The sequence below is a fragment of the Dreissena polymorpha genome, chromosome 1 (genome assembly GCF_020536995.1).
Source record: "Dreissena polymorpha isolate Duluth1 chromosome 1, UMN_Dpol_1.0, whole genome shotgun sequence".
In the NCBI taxonomy this organism is placed as follows: Eukaryota; Metazoa; Mollusca; class Bivalvia; order Myida; family Dreissenidae; genus Dreissena; species Dreissena polymorpha.
In genome coordinates this window covers 193,439,243-193,461,047 of record NC_068355.1, presented here as the reverse complement: position 1 = coordinate 193,461,047, position 21,805 = coordinate 193,439,243, and the positions used below count along the sequence as shown (strand labels likewise).

General features: G+C 36.8%; 1 long non-coding RNA gene across 1 annotated transcript; it reads left to right on the top strand.

Annotated features, from left to right (window-relative positions):
* The first annotated feature begins 840 nt into the window (after positions 1 to 840).
* Positions 841 to 21,404, top strand: LOC127864405 (uncharacterized). The gene is made up of 9 exons (XR_008041891.1): positions 841 to 929; positions 1,533 to 1,598; positions 6,934 to 7,083; positions 9,297 to 9,455; positions 10,348 to 12,157; positions 12,215 to 12,757; positions 15,545 to 18,002; positions 19,892 to 20,023; positions 20,584 to 21,404. It is a non-coding gene; the product is annotated as an uncharacterized LOC127864405 (long non-coding RNA).
* The last annotated feature ends 401 nt before the right edge of the window (positions 21,405 to 21,805 follow it).

The following is a 21,805-nucleotide window of genomic DNA, read 5'->3' as shown; positions in this document are numbered from 1 at the left end:
TTGCAATTATAGTAGTAGATCTATGTTCATTTAAACATTTTGCTGTTGGTTTGGTAACTAACTAGCTAGAAAAGTGTCAATAACTGCTGTTCTGAATATTTTTTTTTTGTTATAAACACTTGAAAAACACAAATAATGTTGTAACACGGCACATAAATTATAACTGCTTTGGTCAATTTCACTTATTTCAGTACATAGTTATCACATGTATACATGTGTGGGAAATCTATTCATGCTGCACATAGTAACATGGTATAAACTGTTGATTGAACTGTGCAATTGTTTCTGTATGTGTAATTGTTTCCATCTGTGTAATTGTTTTGCTTCAATTCTTATCTAACTCACCAGTCGCATTTCAACATGTCAAACTTTAACACAATAGTGTAGCTCTGCTACTGAAGTTTATTGTCACGCTTAACTATTGAATCATTGAAATGTATGCATATATTTTAGATGTGTAAAGGCCTCTTTATAGCAACATATGCGTAATACAATATCACTGCAGTACGTTTAATAAGATTATTTAACATTGACAGTAATTCAATATCTTGATGTTACTCTGTTTTGCAGTAAGGAAGTGTGCTGTGAGTCCCACAGGAGACAGGCTGTACATCATCACCAGCTACCAGAGCAAGCTTCGCACCCTGGCCAGGGATGGCACACTCCTGGCTACTTACACAGACCCAGCACTAGGTCACCCACGTGGTCTACATGTGACCCCTGCAGGCCAGGTGCTGGTCTGTGGATTCCGGTCCGACACTGTACAACAGGTGGGCTGGGAGGGAAAGAGTAAGCTGGCTACGCTGGCTACTAAGGAGGATGGAGTGTGGTTACCAGTGTCAGTCTGCTACAGCAGCACAACATCCTCCATCATTGTGGGACAGTCTTTGGACAACATCCTGGTGTTCAGAGTGGAATAGTGTGTACATGTATGTATGAGTTGTTGTAATTAGTATTTCAATTACCATGTGTTGTTTAGCATACAAACATAGTAGTGTGTGATGTTACAATACAACATTAAATGTGTAGTTAAAGATACAAATGATTTATGTGAACATATTGTTATCTAATTACACACTGTGAGGGTTTTTGTTAGAACATTAGATCTAATGCATATTATGTTATGTTGTCATAACATTTGTGTCATTATGGTCCTAACATTTAGTTCTTGTAAACTGTGCATGAAAAAACAAAGCATTTCAACTGAAAATTTCATATTTGTACATAAATGCACATGTACATAGCAACTAAGGCTATTTTTAGACTTTCATTTCTATAAACACCATGCCATGTAAGAAATGTATATGGATGAATATTTTTTATATAAAATATTGTTTAAGTAATCTTTGGAGGCGCATATATTGGAATTTTACGCAATGTTTACAGAAAGGTAACACTTGATGTGAGATTCATAAATTTGCCACATTTTATGCTGTTGAGCATTTGTTATTGATTTTCATTACATTTATATAAATTTGTGTGAGTCCTAAATATACATACAAGAAAAACATCAAGCTATTTTGCTGCTCCAGTCGCTGCTGAGTCAGGACAAGGATGCTGAGGATGTGGTGGACAAGGATGACCTGAATACACAGAAGGTAACAAAGACGTTTTTAATTATCAGGCCTTTTCATGGCCAATTTGGGAAAAAAAGCAATTTTGGGATTTTTATTTTTTGTGTGCGAAAAGTCCATTGATTTCAGAAAAACAAATTTAATATAACTATTTCTTAAACTTAAATTTAAAGAATAAAATCATATTACGCTAGTAATATACTTTTTTTTAGATCTTATTGAAATATAATTGAGACATATTAATCATAAGGCACTTATTATGCCCCCCATTTAAAGAAGAGGGGGTATATTGTTTTGCACATGTCGGTCCTTCTGTCCGTCCACCAGATAGTGTCCTGATGATAACTAAAGAACGCTAAGGCCTAGGATCATGAAACTTCATAGGTACATTGATCATGACTGGCAGATGACCCCTATTGATTTTCAGGTCACTAGGTCAAAGGTCAAGGCCACAGTGATTCGAAATAGTCAAATGGTTACCGGATGATAACTACAGAATGCTTAAGCCTAGGATCATCAAACTTCATAGATACATTGATCATGACTGGCAGATGACCCCTATTGATTTTCAGGTCACTAGGTCAAAGGTCAAGGCCACAGTGATTCGAAATAGTCAAATGGTTACCGGATGATAACTACAGAATGCTTAAGCCTAGGATCATCAAACTTCATAGATACATTGATCATGACTGGCAGATGACCCCTATTGATTTTCAGGTCACTAAGTCAAAGGTCAAGGTCACAGTGACAAAAAACATATAAACACCATGGCTGCCACTACAACTGACAGCCCATATTGGGGACATGCATGTTTTACAAAACAGCCCTTGTTAAAGAAAGAAAAACGCTTTGCGTATGGGTCCGTTTCACATACCCATAAAAGGAAAAGACCTGCTTATGTATTCCCTATGTATTAAGAATGCAAAAAAGATGAGGTGGAAAAGAAAAGTATGAATTTACTTAACATAAAATACCCTTTTTACTTGTTTGTATAGTGTAAACTCATATATATATATATATATATATATATATATATATATATATATATATATATATATATATATATTCATCCGAAATTTCGTGGTCAAAAAGACTTTTACGGACACATTAGTTTATTTTGTGGATTTCTCAGTTCAGAAAAATAAATGATGAATTTGTGTCAGTTACTTTTCTGTGTGTGATAAATTTGTGGATCAGTGAACCCTTAAAATCAACCAAAATAATGTCCCTGAAATAATAATGGTTTACAATGTAACCTGTGTATTAAGAATGTTATATCTCAAGGGACATAGAAGTTATGAGGTTTTTTTGAAACCTAAACGCAGATTTCGAAACCTAAACACGGACCCTAAGTTCAAGGTCAAGATCACAGGGGTAAAAATTTGTGTGCGTATGGAAAGGCCTTGTACATATACACATGCATACCAAATATGAAGGTTATATCTCAAGGGACATAGAAGTTATGAGCATTTTTCGAAACCTAAATGCAAAGTGTGACGGAAAGACGGACAGACAGACAGACGGACAGTCAGATCACTATATGCCCCCTTTTATGCCCCCTTTTCTTTGAAAGGGGGCATACTTAAACCATTTTGTATTAAAACATTGTTGGCTAATGTTATACTAATCTGTGAATTCAAAATGATAATTTTCACTAAACTTTCAGAGCTGTTATTTGATAAGCCAATATGCGGCTCATCAATAATATTAATTGTTGTCGTCTCAGATAAGCATGTCAAGTCCACATAAGCTTATCAGGTAGGACACTTTACGACTAGACTGGATTTTTGTAAAAAGGACACTTCCTTTCAACGAAAAAAACCTTTGAAGAGGAAAGTGTTGTCCCTATTAGTGTGTGCAGACTGCGCAGACTTATAAGGGATAAGAATTTGAGCACATGCATTAATAGGGGGAATTTTGACAAGATGAAATTGACAAGAATGATATGATTTAACAAAACATAAAATGGCGTCTTTTATTGTGTATATCGTGTTTACAGCAGGACTTGTTTTACTTGAGGATCAATAACTCAAACTCTTCTTCAGCTCGATGCTTTCCAACTTATCATACAGGAACCTCAGTTAGACAACACCCCGAGAATTTCTGTCATCCTCATAAGGCCTTGAGTTTTTATAAAGTTGTGAGATATTTAATAAAGCTTGTAAATATGATTCCATGGAATGCATTTGTTCTCAATAAGAAGGACCCCGGTCTCATTCCCAGAACAGTGTAATAAAAGTTTTAGAGTTAGTTTTCATGCATGCAATGGCAACAATGTAAGGTTGCATGGGAAAACAGGACTTAATGCATGTGTGTAAAGTGTCCCAGATTAGCCTGTGCAGTTTGCATATTCCATATTGGTTCGCTCAACGTTACAGCTACTGCTCAGCAAAGAAGACAACTGTCTGGTGAAAGGCTGGCTGTATAACAGTCCAGTGATGTCGGGGGACGCGGCCTTTCCATGGCTGGGGATTGCATTTTAATTTTAAAGCGGCGCAATAGGGGGCATTCTGTTTCTGACAAACACATCTCTTATTTAGATCTTATCGAAATATGATTGAGATATAATTATCCTGAGGATATTATTTTTTTTAAATAAACGCTTTGGGTGTGGGTCCGTTGAACAGACCCATAACTTGGCAAGGAAAATGTATGCATGTGTATTTCCTGTTTATTTAGAATGCAAAAAAAAGATGAGGTGGAAAAGAACAGTATGTAGTTTCATTAATGTCATCCATGCATTTAGGGAATTTTTTTAATATAGGAAGTCTCTTCTAAACGAAATTCCGTCTAGCGGAGTAGCCTGTGTGGCTGTATGGGCTCATCTGGGAAGACACTTTACGCAATATTAATAATAAATTACTGTTTTCTCAAAAGGAGGCTCAAAGCAATTCCACCTACAGTCTGTCACAGAGTTTAACAAGATGAGCCTCATTCTGGGAAACGGGTTCTTAACGCATTCAAAGTGTCATCCACACATTAGTCTGTGTATTGCACACACAGACTAATCATAGAGGATACTTTCTAATTTTGTATCTTTACATCATGTCATTCTTAAAAAAAAAAAATGAATTAATACATATCGTGCTGTTTTATTTTTCGGTGATGTGTATAAAATGCTTATAATTGCTTTGATTCTTAGCGTTATTCCTTACATATGATAATTTTTTGATTGTATATTTAACTATTTTAAAATATTGATGACTTAAAAATATGACGTATATATTTTCTGTTCTTACTAATTCAACAAATTATTGCAAAGTTATGTTAGTAAACATACATCTATTTGAAATCAGTTCGATCAAATTCCAGATGGGTCTAACTTTTGTCGTCTGTCCCAGCGAGGTTTAGTTTTTGGTTTTCGCCTGTATTGAGCAAGGAATACACCTCTCTAAAAAAGATTTAAAATTATTGTTCTAAATGAACAATTGTGTATCAAAATTAAAAAATAAATACAATAAAGCTTTTCAAACACTTTACTATAAAAATGTTGAAAAAAAGCTCTAAATTCATTATTATTTGTTGGAAATTAATTAATGTTCATTTGGTGGGTTTACTAATCCACTAAATAAACTCAAACACATAACAAAATGACCCGGGGCTAATTCGTGTTATTACAAAATCAGGAATCCACAAATTTACGTGTCCATGAACAAGTATTTTTTTATAACCTGGAGGTGCCAACAAATATAAATCATTATCCAGTATCAGGGGGTAAACATTCCAGTCTCCATCTTGAATTGGTGACTAATATTTTGCTTTGTTTTATCTGTCAGGGCCTTTTTTGAAATAATAGTCTGTCAGAAAGGAGCCATGACTCAGGGCTATTTTTCCTTCTTAGGGAATGGCATTTTTCATGAATTTCTGAATTTCGTGACTCAAATTTTCACAATTTAAAGAAAATTGCAACTGAAATTTTCACAATGTACTCTTTTTCGCAATTTAAAAAAAAATTCAAGACCGAAGGATGACACAAAAATGACTCAAAACAAGCCCTGTGATTTGATTTGTGTTTGTGGATGTTTTGGGTATATTTTTTCTGAAACTTTAATTTCCCCTAAACATATCAAACAAAGTTAATGTTGCAATTTACTTTCAAAAAAAGATCGTGTCTTGGTATTGGTAAATGTGAAATTTTCTATGTTTGGGCGTCATCAAAGTACGAACGAACTAGTTTTGTCAGGAGGTAGTCATTAAGGGCAAGTAGTCTGTAACATAATTTTACTCCCAGGTGTATATGAACAGCCATTTATTTCCCTTTTTTATGTCCCCCACTACTATATTGTTTTTGCCCTGTCTGTTGGTTGGTCTGTTGGTCTGTTGGTTTGCGCCAACTTTAACATTTGCAATAACTTTTAGAATATTGAAGATAGCAACTTGATATTTGGCATGCATATGTATCTCATGGAGCTGCAAATTTTGAGTTGTGAAAGGTCAAGGTCATCCTTCAAGGTCAAAGGTCAAATATATGGGTCAAAATCGCTCATTTAATGTACACTTTTGCAGTATTTCAATATTGAAGATAGCAACTTGATATTTGGCATGCATGTGTATCTCATGGAGCTGCACATTTTTAGTGGTGAAAGGTCAAGGTCATTCTTCAAGGTCAGATGTCAAATATATGTGACCAAAATCGCTCATTTTATGATTACTTTTGCAATATTGAAGATAGCAACTTGATATTTGGCATGCATGTGTATCTCATGGAGCTGCACATTTTGAGTGGTGAAAGGTCAAGGTTATCCTTTAAGGTCAGAGGTCAAATATATGTGGCCGAAATCACTGATTTTATGAATACTTATGCAAAATTGAAGATAGCAATTTGATATTTGGCATGCATGTGTATCTCATGGAGCTGCACATTTTGAATGGTGAAAGGTCAAGGTCATCCTTCAAGCTCAAATATATGGGTCAAAATCGCTCATGTAATGTCACTTCTGCACTATTGATGCTAGCAATTTTATATTTAAAATGCATGTGCATCTCATGGAGCTGCACATTTTGAGTGGTGAACGGTCAAGGTCAAGGTCATCCTTCAAGTTCAAACGTCATATAGGGGGACATTGTGTTTCACAAACACATCTTGTTTAAAGCACTCATAATAGACACTTCTGTATTTGCAAGTGGAATAATAAAATGAGCATTGACACTTAACATTGCCACAAAAACGCATGTAAAATAATATTTTGATGGGTTTTTACAATTAAGTTCCGTGCAATTAAAAAGACCCATCATTCTCAATTTGAAGATTTTATGCTAGGAATTTGCAAAAAATGCTGGTGTATTACTAACTTACATGTACAAGTTCAAAATACTGACATAGCCAAAATATATCATATTGGTCCCCTTAATGTTACAGCAATTGCTGAGCACAGCGGAAGACTGTTTAATGAAAGGCTCAGCCGTATCAAAGTCCAGCAATGTGCGGGGACGCGGCCTATCCATATCCATATATTACATCATTTTAGCTGTCACTAACAAGGGAGATAACTGTAGATCTGCACCAGCAGTGAGTTCTTCCTCTTAAGTTGCTTTTTAATTATTTTAGCTAACACTAACAAGGAAGATAATAAAAAATCTGCACCAGTAGTGAGATTTTGCCTTTAAGTTGCTGTTTAATCAATGACACTAAGAAGGGAGAGAATTGAAGATCTGTATCAGCAGTGAGTTGTAGCCCTTTAAGTTGTTTGTTTAAATATGTCTAACAACTTTATTACATGTTGATTTACTTTGGAACTGTTTTCTAGTGTGAATTTTAACAGATTTTAACAATCAAATATCTGTAAAGGCATGGTAAAATATTAGGTGTGTGTTTTTTGCAACTTTGCAAAGACATTAATATTTAATTGTTTCCTCCCATTTATTGAAAAATATATTAACAGTAAAACATCTGTAAAGGCATTATAAAAGTAAAGAGATTAATATTATAATGAGTACAATTAGAAAAAAATCATGCTATAAAGATAAATAAACTATGCTGTGGGGAAATGGGGCTTAATGCATGTGCTTAACTTGTTGTCACATATTAGCCTGTGCAGTCAGTACAGGCTAATGAGGGACATCAATTTGCTCTTTAATGTGGTTTTGCTGGAAAGAAGTATCTTCTTTATAATAATCCAAAGTGTCCTTCCTGATTTGCTTACTGTGAAACCATTTATTTTCGTCAGCACGAAATTTCATCCTTTTTAAAAAAATGACTATTTCGTCAGCACTTAAATTCGTCCATTACTGGTTTTGAAAAAAAAGCGTCTGATTTGTTTGTAATGTTTGTAATACATGTAATACGCGGTTTCGAAAAATTCGTGCTGGGGAAAGAGGGGTGACACTTGGTAGTCACTTGCAGGAGGTGGGCCTTGTTTGACATATGCCAATTAACAAGTCTGTTATTTCAGGTGATAGTAACTGTCCCTTATTATTTTATGTCATTGACACGTTCTTTGTTATGATTAGCGGATAAGTGGGACTGAATAACCGTTAACGAGTGTTTTAAACAACGAAGGTACGGGTTTTTATGTTAATGTACAAAAATAGTAGATGCAGTTAAAACCAAACAACCAAACACAAATCAATATGTTCTTTATTAATTTGTAATAAAAGCGCAGAATATATTTCAGTCTGGTGTTGATCACACATAGTCATATTTTAATTGCATTTAATAGTATTGTCTTTAATCCGGATTCACCGCGTGTTGTTGGTATAATCTGCAACACCCCTGAAAAACACAATACACACAATGGGTAATAAAGTTGTTAACAATAAGCGCTAATGAACACTATTATACCTAAACGAAGTCGACGCATTCGATACAGCCTTTTTGCATTCGCGTCTTACAGGAAATGTCAGTTGTCAGTACACTGGGTGATGTACACCCCTTTGTGTCAAAACCGGATTTAAATTTAGTGTGAATGGTCGACTGTTTCATGTTCTTTTTATCAATACCATCTGGCCATCTGTACTATAAGTATACCAGTCTACAAACAAGGTGCGCGCTTCCGCATATGGGTATTCGGACGTTCAAAAAATTGACGTACAGTGTAGCGTTCACGCCGTCGAACGCATTTAGCAATATAACTCGTTTTTTCACTATTTCTTTACTTGCAAAAAATACTAGTGGCTTATAACTTACCTTGCAATCTTTTTTTCTCGCATTTTGCGAGTGTGCGAGTGTTAATTTCGAGCCCTGTGTATATGCGTGGATAACGCTGGATTTAAATGCCTCATGCCTACGGTAATTCAGTCTTATTTGTTTCAAATATGGAAAATGATTGTTCGTTAGGATCTTGAATTCGTCCATCAGTCAAAGGACGAAAAAGACAAAAATTAATATCTGACGAATAATAATGGTTTCACAGTAATTTTTACTCCAAGGGGTATGTGAAAAAAAGCCTTTTCTTTCCATCTTTATAAAGAACACATAATAGGCACTTCCTTACCGGTATATGCAAGTGGACTAATAAAATGAGCACTGAAACTGAATATTTCAACAAAAACGCATGTCAACGAATATATTTTGATTGGATTTGTGCAATTAAGTTCCATGCAATTAAAAAGACCTATAATTCCCATATTAAAAGATAGAATTTTCCCGATGTTTGATATTATTACGCCAATTTTCCTCATTGGTGTGGTACAAATACTTTTTTCAATTTGGCAAAAAAATTGCTGGTGTATTACTAATTTACTAGTTCAAAAGACTTCATATTGGTTTTCTCAATGTTACAGCAACTGCTAAGCACAGAAGACAAAGGAGTAGTGAAAGGCTCAGCCAAATCAAAGTCCAGTGATGTGAGGGTGACACAGCCTTTCAAGTCCTCGTATTGCAACATGAAGGACATTTTAGCTGAAACTAACTAGGGAGAGAACTGTAGATCTGCACCAGCAGTGAGTTGTTGCCCTTAAGTTGTTTAATGTTTTATTTATTTTTATAATGTCTTACAACTTACATGTAAATTGACTTTAAAACTGTTTTCTAGTGTGAATTTAAACAGATTTTAACCATCAAAGATCAGTAAAGGCAAGGTAAAATAATATGTGTGTGTGCTTTTTTGCAACGTTGGTGAGACATTAATATTATTATTAAATATTAATATTGTTGCCTCCCATTTATTGAAACATATAATAACAATAAAACATATCTAATGGCATTTTAAAAGTAATGTGATTCATAGAATAAGTACAATAAAAAAATATTAAATTTTTAACCAGATGGTTTTCCTTTTTTGTGTTATGCAGCAAAAAATTGGCTAATAGATAAATAAGCTGTGATGTGGAAAAATGGGGCCTAATGCATGTGCTTAAATTGTTGTCACAGATTAGCCTGTGCAGTTCGCACAGGCTATTCACGGACAATACTTTCCTCTTAAAGGTATTTTTCATTGAACAAATTATCCTCTTTATGAAAATCCAGTCTAGTCAGAAAGTACCCTCCCTTATTAGCTTATGTGAATTTCACCTGCTAATCTGGGAGGACACTTTCTAACATTAGTGATCCGCATATTGGCTTATGAAAATACATTTCTGGAAATGGAGTAAAGATTATAGATATAAATTTACAGATAAGTATAGCATTAGCCAACACTTTGCTTGTTTTAATACAAAATGACTTAATTGTATTTATGTTTATGCTATTAAGGACAAGGAACCAACAAAATGCCAGATTAGAAATTCATGTTTTCGAAAACCTTCACAGCCAGTCAAGAGGCATAGTTTGTTATAGATTGTAATATACTTTGTTACAAGTTCCTATCACCCACTCTGTTGTTGTTGTTTTCAGCAGAGCACCAGCATTAATATCGAGTTGGCCCAGCAACCACACCAGTCCTGCCTGCAGAAGCCCCAGTCCAGATTGACCCTCCCCCTCCATTGACTTCTAACTCCTCCCCCTTGACCTCCTGCCTCAAAAAGTCAGCATCGTTGAACAACTCTGTTCTGCAGGAAATTCTTAGGGTGATTCTGTTCTGACAAACGCAATGCCCACGTCACGTTTTCCAAACATAAGCCTGGGTAGTTTTGTTAAGCTAGAGTACCGCGTGGGCCTGAAAGGGACGAGTGTTACAGACACGAAAAGTTATAGCAGTAGTTATGGTAACGCTAACAGTCAGTTGTTGCTGTTGGACATCACAACAAATATCATGAAGAATAAAAAGTTCAATCACTTGTTCCAATCTTTATGGGACAAACAGAAATTGAACAGGAGAGAATCAAGGAACAATAAAAGCGTGAGCTTTCCTAGTGGCATACGTCTGCTGTTGATAGTTTGGACAACAGTAGGGTTACGGACTGCCCCAGATTGTCCTCTCAGCGGCCAAAATATTATAATAGAACAGACTTTTGGCAATGTTACTGACAAAAAAAGGCAAAAATGACTTGGTTGTGAACACCAAGAGCGCGATACATCCATGCTGACACAGAAAGGCGGTAATAACTTGGTTTTGAAAACCCAGAGCACAATACATCCATGCTGACACAGAAAGGAAGTAATGACTTGGTTGTGAACACCCAGAGCACGATACATCCATGCTGACACAGAAAATAAGTAATGACTTGGTTGTGAACACCCAGAGCAAGATATATCCATGCTGTTACAGAAAGGCAGTAATGACTATGCTGTGAACACCCAGAGCACAATACATCCATGCTGACACAGAAAGGCATTAATGACTTGGTTGGGAACACCCAGAGCACAATACATCCATGCTGACACAGAAAGGCAGTAATGACTTGGCTGTGAACACAGAACACGATACACCCATGCTGACACAGAAAGGCAGTAATGACTTGGCTGTGAACACAGAGCACAATACATCCATGCTGAAACAGAAAGGCAGTCATGACTATGCTGTGAACACCCAGAGCACGATATATCCATGCTGACACAGAAAGACAGTAATGACTATGCTGTGAACACCCAGAGCAAGATATATCCATGCTGACACAGAAAGGCAGTAATGACTATGCAGTGAACACCCAGATAAAGAATTATCCATGCTGACACAGAAAGGCAGTAATGACTATGCAGTGAACACCCAGAGCAAGATATATCCATGCTGACTCAGAAAGGCAGTAATGACTATGCTGTGAACACCCACAGAGAGATATATCCATGCTGACACAGAATGGCAGTCATGACTATGCTGTGAACACCAAGAGCACGATATGTCCATGCTGACTCAGAAAGGCAGTAATGACTATGCTGTGAACACCCACAGAGAGATATATCCATGCTGACACAGAAAGGCAGTAATGACTATGCTGTGAACACCCAAAACACAATACATCCATGCTGACACAGAAAGGCAGTAATGACTTGGTTGTGAACACCAGGAGCAAGATATATCACATGCTGACACAGGAAGGCAGTAATGACTTGGCTGTAAACACAGAACACAATACACCCATGCTGACACAGAAAGGCAGTAATGACTTGGCTGTAAACACAGAACACATTACACCCATGCTGACACAGAAAGGCAGTAATGACTTGGCTGTGAACACAGAGCTTAATACATCCATGCTGACACAGAAAGGCAGTAATGACTTGGCTGTAAACACAGAGCACAATACATCCATGCTGACACAGAAAGGTAGTTATGACTTGGCTGTAAACACAGAGCATAATACATTCATGCTGACACAGAAAGGCAGTAATGACTTGGCTGTAAACACAGAGCACAATACATCCATGCTGACACAGAAAGGCAGTTATGACTTGGTTGTGAACACAGAGCACAATACATCCTTGTTGACACAGAAAGGCAGTAGTGACTTTGCTGTGAACTCAGAGCACGATACATCCATGCTGACACAGAAAGGCAGTAAAGACTTGGTTGTAAACACCCAGAGCACAATACATCCATGCTGACACAGACAGGCAGTAAAGACTTTGTTGTAAACACTAAGAGATCCATACATCCATGGGGTGTGCCACAGCCGCAAATTACGCCCACTATTATGAACAAGGTTCTTAAAGTGAACACGTCTGGTTTGGTTATGAGCACATAGCACTCCAAGCCCAAAAGGCCTCGCATTAAATTGATGCAAGAGAAGGCTTTGGAAAATAACAGCAGTTTTGTTGTGTGGTCCAGTACGCCCTTCGACTCGCAACCTAAAGAAAGCAGAACTCAAACTCGTCTCTTAGCAATATCAGCAAGGCTAGCATGTCATCTCAGCTTCTTGAACTTCAGGTGAGACCTTACAGTGTTAATTATTTTGTTGAAATTTTGGGGCCGAAATTCAGCCCCATTCTTATCTCATAAAGTCTATATCCATGATTGCTGGCTAAAGTTCTCAATTCATGGTTTCCTGGAAGAAAAAGAATGTTTTGATAGGTTGCAACATTGAGTTAATCAGAACTCAAATTCAGCCTTTGGCAATATCAGCGAGGCCAGCATATCAGCTCAGCTTCTTGAGCTTCAGGTGAGATCATACAGTGTTATTCATTTGTCGAAATTGGGGCCAAAATTGAGTCCCATTCCTAATCTTAAACAGTTTATTTTTTCCATAATCACTGACTAAAGTTCTCAATTCAAGATTTGACCCCAAACAATGTTTTAATAGGTTACAAATTGAGTTTGTTTCCTTATGCAGCTTTATAAGTTGAACCTTAGCACAATTTATCTTGATAACACTTATTCTCAATTTTTAAATTATGTTTAGCAATAACTACAACCATTCTCCCAATTAAATTCAAAACACTATGATTTTTTACGAAGTGTCCCAATCCAAAAATGGTTAAAATAAACTCTGCACAGAGCTAGCCCCTAGTTATAGCACATTTTAAAGTTTTTTTTAACCAAAATAACTGGCTTAAATTTCTCCCCCACAAACGTAGTTTAGGGGGGTAAATAGGAGTGAACTTGTCGGTCAGGCGGTCTGTCGGTCAGGCGGTCTGTCGGTCTGTCTGTCGGTCTGTATTAAGTGTCCGCTCTCTAATTCAAGTAGTTTTCATCCAATCTTCACCAAACTTGGTTAGAAGTTGTATGTACATGATGTCTAGGCCAAGTTTGAACATGGGCCTTGCCGGGTCAAAAACTAGGTCACGGGGTCACTTAGTGCGTTTTAAACATTCAGCATGTTGTCCGCTCTCTAAGTAGTTTTCATCCGATCTTCACCAAACTTGGTCAGAAGATGTATCTAGATAATCTTAAGGCCAGGTTCGAACATGGGCCTTGCTGGGTCAAAAACTAGATCACCGGGTCACTTAGTGCGTTTTTTAACATTCAGCATGGTGTACTCTTTCTTATTCAAGTAGTTTTCATCAAACTTGGTCAGAAGTTTTATATAGATGATCTAAAGGCCATGTTCGAACATGGGCCATGCCAGATCAAAAACTAGGTCATGGGGTCACATTGTGCGTTTTTTAACATTCAGCATGGTGTCCTCTCTCTTATTCAAATAGTTTTCATCCGATCTTCACCAAACTTGGTCAGAAGTTTTATCTAGATGATCTGAATGCCAAGTTTGAACATGGGCCATGCCAGATCAAACAATAGGTCACAGGGTCACTTTGTACGTTTTACACATTGAGCATGGTGTCGGCTCTCTATTTCAAATAGTTTAAATCCGATCTTCACCACACTTGGTCAGAAGTTGTAACTAGATTATGTGTAGGTCAAGTTCGAACATGGGCTATGCTGGGTCAAAAACTAGGTCACGGGGTCACTTAGTGTGTTTTAAACCTCACCATGTTGTCGGCTGTCTAATTCAAGTAGTTTTTATCCAATCTTTACCAAAATTTGTCAGAAGTTGTATCTTGATAATGTCTAGGTCAAGGTTGAATATGGGTCATGCCGGGTCAAAAACAAGGTCATGGGGTCACTTAGTGCGTTTTAAAGATCACAATGTTGTCTGCTCTCTAATTCAAGTAGTTTTCATCACATCTTCACCAAAATTGGTCAGAAGTTGTATCTAGATGATGTCTAGGTCAAGTTGGAATATGGGTCATGCTGGGTCAAAAACTAGGTCATGGGGTATCATAGTGCGTTTTAAACCTCACCATGTTTTCCGCTCTCTAATTGAAGTAGTTTTCATCCAATCCTCACCAAACTTGGTCACAATTTTTATCTAAATGATCTCTTGGACAAGTTTGAACATGGGCCATTCCGGGCCTAAAACTAGGTCACCAGGTCACTTTGTGCATTTTTTAACATTCAGCATGGTGTCCGCTCTCTAATTCAATTAGTTTACATCCGATCTTCACCAAACTTGGTCAGAAGTTTTATGGAGATGATCTTAAGGCCAAGTTAGAACATGGGCTTTTCTGGGTCAAAAACTAGGTCAAGAGGTCACTTAGTGCGTTTTAAAAATTGAGCATGGTGTCCGCTGTTTTTTGTGAAGACGACATGCAAAATATTATGTTTCAATGCGTAATGTGGGGGTATTTGTCACGTCTGTGACACAGCTCCAGTTTGCTTATTTAACTAAGTTTAATTACTATTTTGAACTCACATCTATTGTTTCTTATTAAATGCCATGCAGTTGTATTGTCTCACATTTAAAGTTGTTATGTCTCAGGTATAAGTCATAAACTTTCACATTTAAAGGTGTGCAGACTCACACTTAAATATGTAGATTGTAACATTTATAGTTGTGTTGTCTCACATTTTAAGCTGCTGAGTATCACATTTAAAATTATGTAGCCTCACATTTAAAGTTCTATAGTCACACAATTAAAGGTGTGCAGTCTCACATTCTTAATTGCTCAAGTAATGCCTGTTTTTGATTTACAAAAAATAAATATAACACCTTGCTACAAACCCAAAAATTCCAATATCAAGTTGGTGCATGTAAAACATTGATACTACGTTATTCTGAGTTCTAATTGGTGAAAAATTAATTGCAATATTCTAAATATCAATTAAAGGCACGATGTTTGGCATTTAAAAAACAGGTCTGTAAAGTAAGGTGTTGCAAGGCTTATTCATGTGTCACTAAACAATCCGGTTTTAGTTTACTTTCCATTTCCTTTTCAGTGAACTTTACTAGCAAACATGACTAACGTCATTGAAGTGAAAGTCGATGACAACCCCCTTCTTGCACAAATACCAAATTGCTTAAGAAATTCAGCATGAAGACGTCTTGCGTCAGACTACCAAGCCTCCTATCAATATCTTCTCCCATGTTGGCTACATCAACACTTCCAACAGCAGAGCCTTGGTGAGTTCGACTTCCGTCTCGGCATCGATGTCGCTTAGCAACAATTGGATGATTGCGTCGACAAATTAGGCCGGACAAGTTGCTCGAACTGAAACGATCTGATTCAACAGGTAGAGCAGGCGTTGCCTGACACGTCCGTTAATGTGACTGACCACGATATGTTGTTCTCGAAAAATGTGAACCTTAGGCCTGGAGAGCAGTATGCGATTGACGCCATTCAACAACAGTTGTTGTCGGCAATTCTTGGGTTTGGGGTGGCGACTTCGGCGTCGGGACTCACTCCATCTCTGTCTATGGCCCAGTCGCAGCAGCAACAAGAACAATAAGTACTATCTTAGCGGTGTTCTGCGATTTGGGGATTCATGTATGTGCTTAAATTGTCATCCCAGATTAGCCTGTGCAGACTGCACATACATTAAGCCCTATTAAAGTGTCATCCCATATTAGTCTGTGCAGACTGCACATACATTAAGTCCTATTAAAGTGTCATCTCAGATTAGCCTGTGCAGACTGCACATACATTTAGTCCTATTAAAGTGTCATCCCTGATTAGCCTGTGCAGACTGCACATACATTAAGTCCTATTAAAGTGTCATCTCAGATTAGCCTGTGCAGACTGCACATGCATTTAGTCCTATTAAAGTGTCATCCCAGATTAGCCTGTGCAGACTGCACATACATTTAGTCCTATTAAAGTGTCATCTCAGATTAGCCTGTGCAGACTGCACATACATTAAGTCCTATTAAAGTGTCATCCCAGATTAGCCTGTGCAGACTGCACATACATTAAGCCCTATTAAAGTGTCATCTCAGATTAGCCTGTGCAGACTGCACATACATTAAGTCCTATCAAAGTGTCATCCCAGATTAGCCTATGCAGACTGCACATACATAAAGTCCTATTAAAGTGTCATCCCAGATTAGCCTATGCAGACTGCATATACATTAAGTCCTATTAAAGTGTCATCCCTGATTAGCCTGTGCAGACTGCACATGCATTAAGCCCTATTAAAGTGTCATCTCAGATAAGCCTGTGCAGACTGCACATACATTAAGCCCTATTAAAGTGTCATCCCAGATTAGCCTGTGCAGACTGCACATACATTAAGCCGTATTAAAGTGTCATCCCATATTAGCCTGTGCAGACTGCACATACATTAAGTCCTATTAAAGTGTCATCCCAGATTAGCCTGTGCAGACTGCACATACATTTAGTCCTATTAAAGTGTCATCCCTGATTAGCCTGTGCAGACTGCACATGCATTAAGCCCTATTAAAGTGTCATCTCAGATTAGCCTGTGCAGACTGCACATACATTAAGCCCTATTAAAGTGTCATCCCAGATTAGCCTGTGCAGACTGCACATACATTAAGCCATATTAAAGTGTCATCCCATATTAGCCTGTGCAGACTGCACATACATAAAAACCTATAAAAGTGTCATCTCAGATTATCCTGTGCAGACTGCACATACATTAAGTCCTATTAAAGTGTCATATCAGATTAGCCTGTGCAGACTGCACATACATAAAGTCCTATTAAAGTGTCATATCAGATTAGCCTGTGCAGACTGCACATACATTAAGTCATATTAAAGTGTCATCTCAGATTAGCCTGTGCAGACTGCACATACATAAAGTCCTATAAAAGTGTCATCCCAGATTAGCCTGTGCAGACTGCACATTCATTTAGCCCTATTTTCCCAGAATGAGGCTCATATACTACACTTAACATCAGTATTTTATGTGCCTGAAAAGTTCCTAGCATCAAATGGGAATAATGTACTTTTACATTGATCACACTTAGTAAATACAATGCAAATAGCACTTGATATGATATCAATTTTAATCATAGAAGGTCAGGGCATTAAGTTTTGTATATTTTCGACCGACATTCAGCCCCTGAACCAAAAGTTAATCCTTGCATACAAATCTGCTTTAATATAATTTTTAAATTATATTTAATTTTAGTAAAATAATTACGTAAAAGCCTTCAGCTCATTTTAAAATTATTTTCTTCATGTATTTTCAATATTTATTTAAATTCTTGGATTTTGTTTTAATAGCCTGTTCCTACAGGAACCCATGCAATCATAGATCGGTACCTAGCTGAACAACAGGCTGTCTGGTCAGCTGGGCCCAGACGCCCAGTGACACTTCCTGGCCCAGGACCTTGGGGCAAATGCTCAACTAGTCCTACCTGCAGGGTGGAGCCACTCTGAACCTGGGGCTCCAAACTTTCTTGGCCAGCGGCCAAGATTACCTTGTCAATAAGGTAGGTTGGTAATGTACATGTAATTAACCATTTATAATGTGCAGTGATTAACTCCAAATTTTAATTTAAACAGTTTGTGTTAAATATTGATAAAACTCTATCCTGGCTGCTAACTTAAACAAATCATTTATGTAAGTGTTAAATATTTATAATAGCCGCCATTTGTATTGCCTTGAAAGGGCTCAGTTGGGGGGGCGTACACATGTGTCCTTGTTTGTAATTCTCCCCGTCCTTACTTTCATCCTTATGTCCGACCCACCTTATAGTGTTGCATGTAATTTAATAAATATTGGTTCCTGAGGGACACAAAATGTTTATATCAAGTGTACAATATATAGAAGGCTATGTTTGTATCAAGTGTTTAATGTATATCCCATTTGTATCAAGATCCTTCAAACATAATTTATTTCTTAAATATTTGTTTACTCAAACAACATTGATTGACTTCTTATATATCTGATGCCATTTCAGAATGCATTAAATAATTTTGTTTACAGGGACACATTCCTGGGATGCCCTAAGGTCTTTCTATCTGTTCACAGAGGTCTTATACTCATAAGTTCAAGCCCAATGAGCGATGTTCACATTATCAAACTCTGCATCTCAATAGTTAAGTCACCTTGCCGTTGCAAATGTGTTCACTGTGACAAAGCATTCAGGAGACCCAGTCGTAATAGCCTAAACCGTTTGATGCAATTAAGCTTTCACAAATACCCAATAGGTAAAACCCAAAACAAACTGGGGTTTCTGCTCTTCAATTAATTGACCAGTTTATCTAATCTAAGTTTAGAGTTCAGCCACAAACTACTGTATCTAATATAGAAATGTGAAGAAAATGCAAAACTTGCAAGCTAAACCCTCAAATTTGCATTTTAAATTTAACATCTTTAGTTACATTAAAACTCAAAACCACAACAACAATAACATGAAACAATTTATGAGCAGGTACCAACATATTTGACTCTTTAAATCTTGACAAAATCAGGTTCCATATTAACTGTATGTATGGTTTTTAAACTAACATTGAATTACGAAGAGGGATCAGTGATGTTCGTAGCTTTTAGTTTAGGGGGGGGTATATAGGAGTGAACTTGTCTGTCGGTCTGTCTGTCTGTCTGTCGGTCGGTCCGTATTAAGTGTTTAAATATGGGTCATGCTGGGTCAAAACATAGGTCGCGGTGCCACTTAGTGCGTTTTAAACATTCAGCATGTTGTCAGCTCTTTAATTCAAGTAATTTTCATCCAATCTTCACCAAACTTAGGTTGACGTTTTATCTAGATGATCTCTAGACCTAGTTTGAACATGGGCCATGCCGGGCCAAAACCTAGGTCACGGGGTCACTTAGTGCATTTAATGCATTGAGCATGGTGTCTGCTCTCTGTCTCTTATTGACGAAGTTTACTTCCGATCTTCATCAAACTTGGTCAGAAGTTTAATATAGATGATATCTAGGCCATGATTGAACACTGGCCATTCTGGGGAAAACAAACTAGGTCAAGGGGTCACTTAATGCGTTTTACACATTCAGTATGGTGTCCGCTCTCTTTTTCAAGTACTTATCATCCCCTTCTCAACAAACTTGGTCGAAAACTTAATCTAGATGACCTTTAGGCCATGTTCAAACATGGGCCATTCCGGGCCATAAACTAGGTCAAGGGGTCACGGGTGCGTTTTACACATTTAGCAAGGTTTTCCCTATTTCAAGTACCTTTCATCACCTCTTCATGTGGGGGTATTCGTCACGTCTGTGACAAAGCTCTAGTTTGTTTGTTATTAAGTTAATGAATGGCTTTTTGAGAGAGTATCAAGTGTGTTGCCAGGGTAATGAAATGCTTATAAAGTCTTAAAAAATGTTGTCTTAATTTATACATGACATACTTAATTGCAGAAACCCGGATAGCAAGGCGTTGAGTTTGTTCTTGAAGCATTTGCACCAGAAGCAGTCATCATCTTGATATTCTGGAATCTCCATGGTGAAGGACGACCTCAGTCTGTGAACAAAATGCAGAGCTAACCTCAGGTGAGTGTTCAAGTCATGTGCATGTTTTTTTTACGCCCCCAAGTTCATAGATGTGTGGGTGAATGTAGATTTACCTTTGTCCCTCCATACGTGCATCCTGCTGTTGGATTTTTATGCATAGTCTTAACTCGAAAAGTATTGTTTCTAGTGTGATTAAACTTAACATATTTTCCAAACCATACTGTGAACTTGCCTACTTGTGTATTTTGATTTCGTTTTCTTTGACATATGTGGAATTTTGAGACAAAAGCAAAATGTAGGTGAATGGTGGCAAACCCTTTCACTACTTCAAAACAAAACGTTTGATTCCGACGGCAAAATGTATATTCATCAAATCACAATCCAAATGGTTTGGTAATAAAAAGAATACACTTTAATTTAATCACTTATTATTAATTATTATTTTATGAGTAGTCTCAGGACCATTATTTTCTCGATGGATTCAAATCAGATTAGTTGTATCATTCTGAAATACCAAGTGCTCCGCGTGTTCTTTTTTTCCATCGGTATCAAAGATAAAATGAAAAACTGACATTTACAGTAACAAGTCTTTTTTTCAGATGCCTTTTGACGAAATCAAACCATCCGATCACAAACACAGACTGTTGCAGCAGTTGTTACCATATTGACCGCAGTCAAACCTAAGAAGCTCAGAGATAAATACTGATTTAGTTCTGCTAGTCTCTGCATACGGCCTGGTTTGGTCAGCACTTACTCTGACTCTTTGAATATTATGACGGATGGAAATGAATGACCTTGTTCAGATCGAAATGGCAGAATGACACATCACAACAATTCAAGTGGAAAGCCAGAAAGTCATGTCAACAGCCACATTTTGTATGTCACCAGCCAAGTTGTATTCAAAGACAAACAATAGTTTATGCTCTATTGTGTATGTGACCAGCCAAGTTGTATTCAACGAAAAACAATAGTTTACGTTTTATTTTTTATGTGACCTACCAAGTTGTTTGTATAGGTCCCTGGTTTAGCAAAGCATTTAAAGTATTTTTAAAAGCACACATATTGCATGTCAATTCAATGTCTTTGCCTGTATTATGAAACTTTCACTACAGATGTTGATCCTCATGATGGTAAATAAATGGGAAATACAATGTTATCAAAGATTTGTTAAGATTGCCAAAGCTGTTTAAATGATGCTGGTAACTTGAACAAGATTGAAAAAAACATTGGAGTGTTTTCATGTTATAAGATATGTTTCAGTTGTCTGTTTTTAACCCGTTAATATAGATTAGCTAATGAAAAGTATTTGTTCAGAAAGGTGTAAAATGTTTACGCTTCAGATTTTTGTCAATCAACCTTATGAAAACAATACTAGTCAATTGGCTCATTCGGGTCGGTATTTTATCATGAATCTTTTTTAGTAGCATACTATGTACATGTATTTCATGGGAATATAAATTAATTCTGGGCAAAATTATTTAATCTACCTGAAATAATCGATTCTGTATTTACTACTAGTACTTTGTTGATTTCAATGGATAGTGTTTGTTAAATGAATAGAGTATGACTCTTGTTGAAAAGCTTTAAATGAAACTGTGAATTAAAAAATAAATATTAAATTTGTTTTACAGTTTTATGAAAAATGGCAAAATATTGTTAAGTTGTGTTGTTTTATCATATACTAACATGGTCATAAGTGTTAAAATTTGTTTTCGGACATAATAGTTTATTATGCTTTATATTTGTATATGTACATAACGACGACAAGATTGTATCCTCTTTAATCAGTGAGCAACTTAATCAAGATATCTTGATCACTGT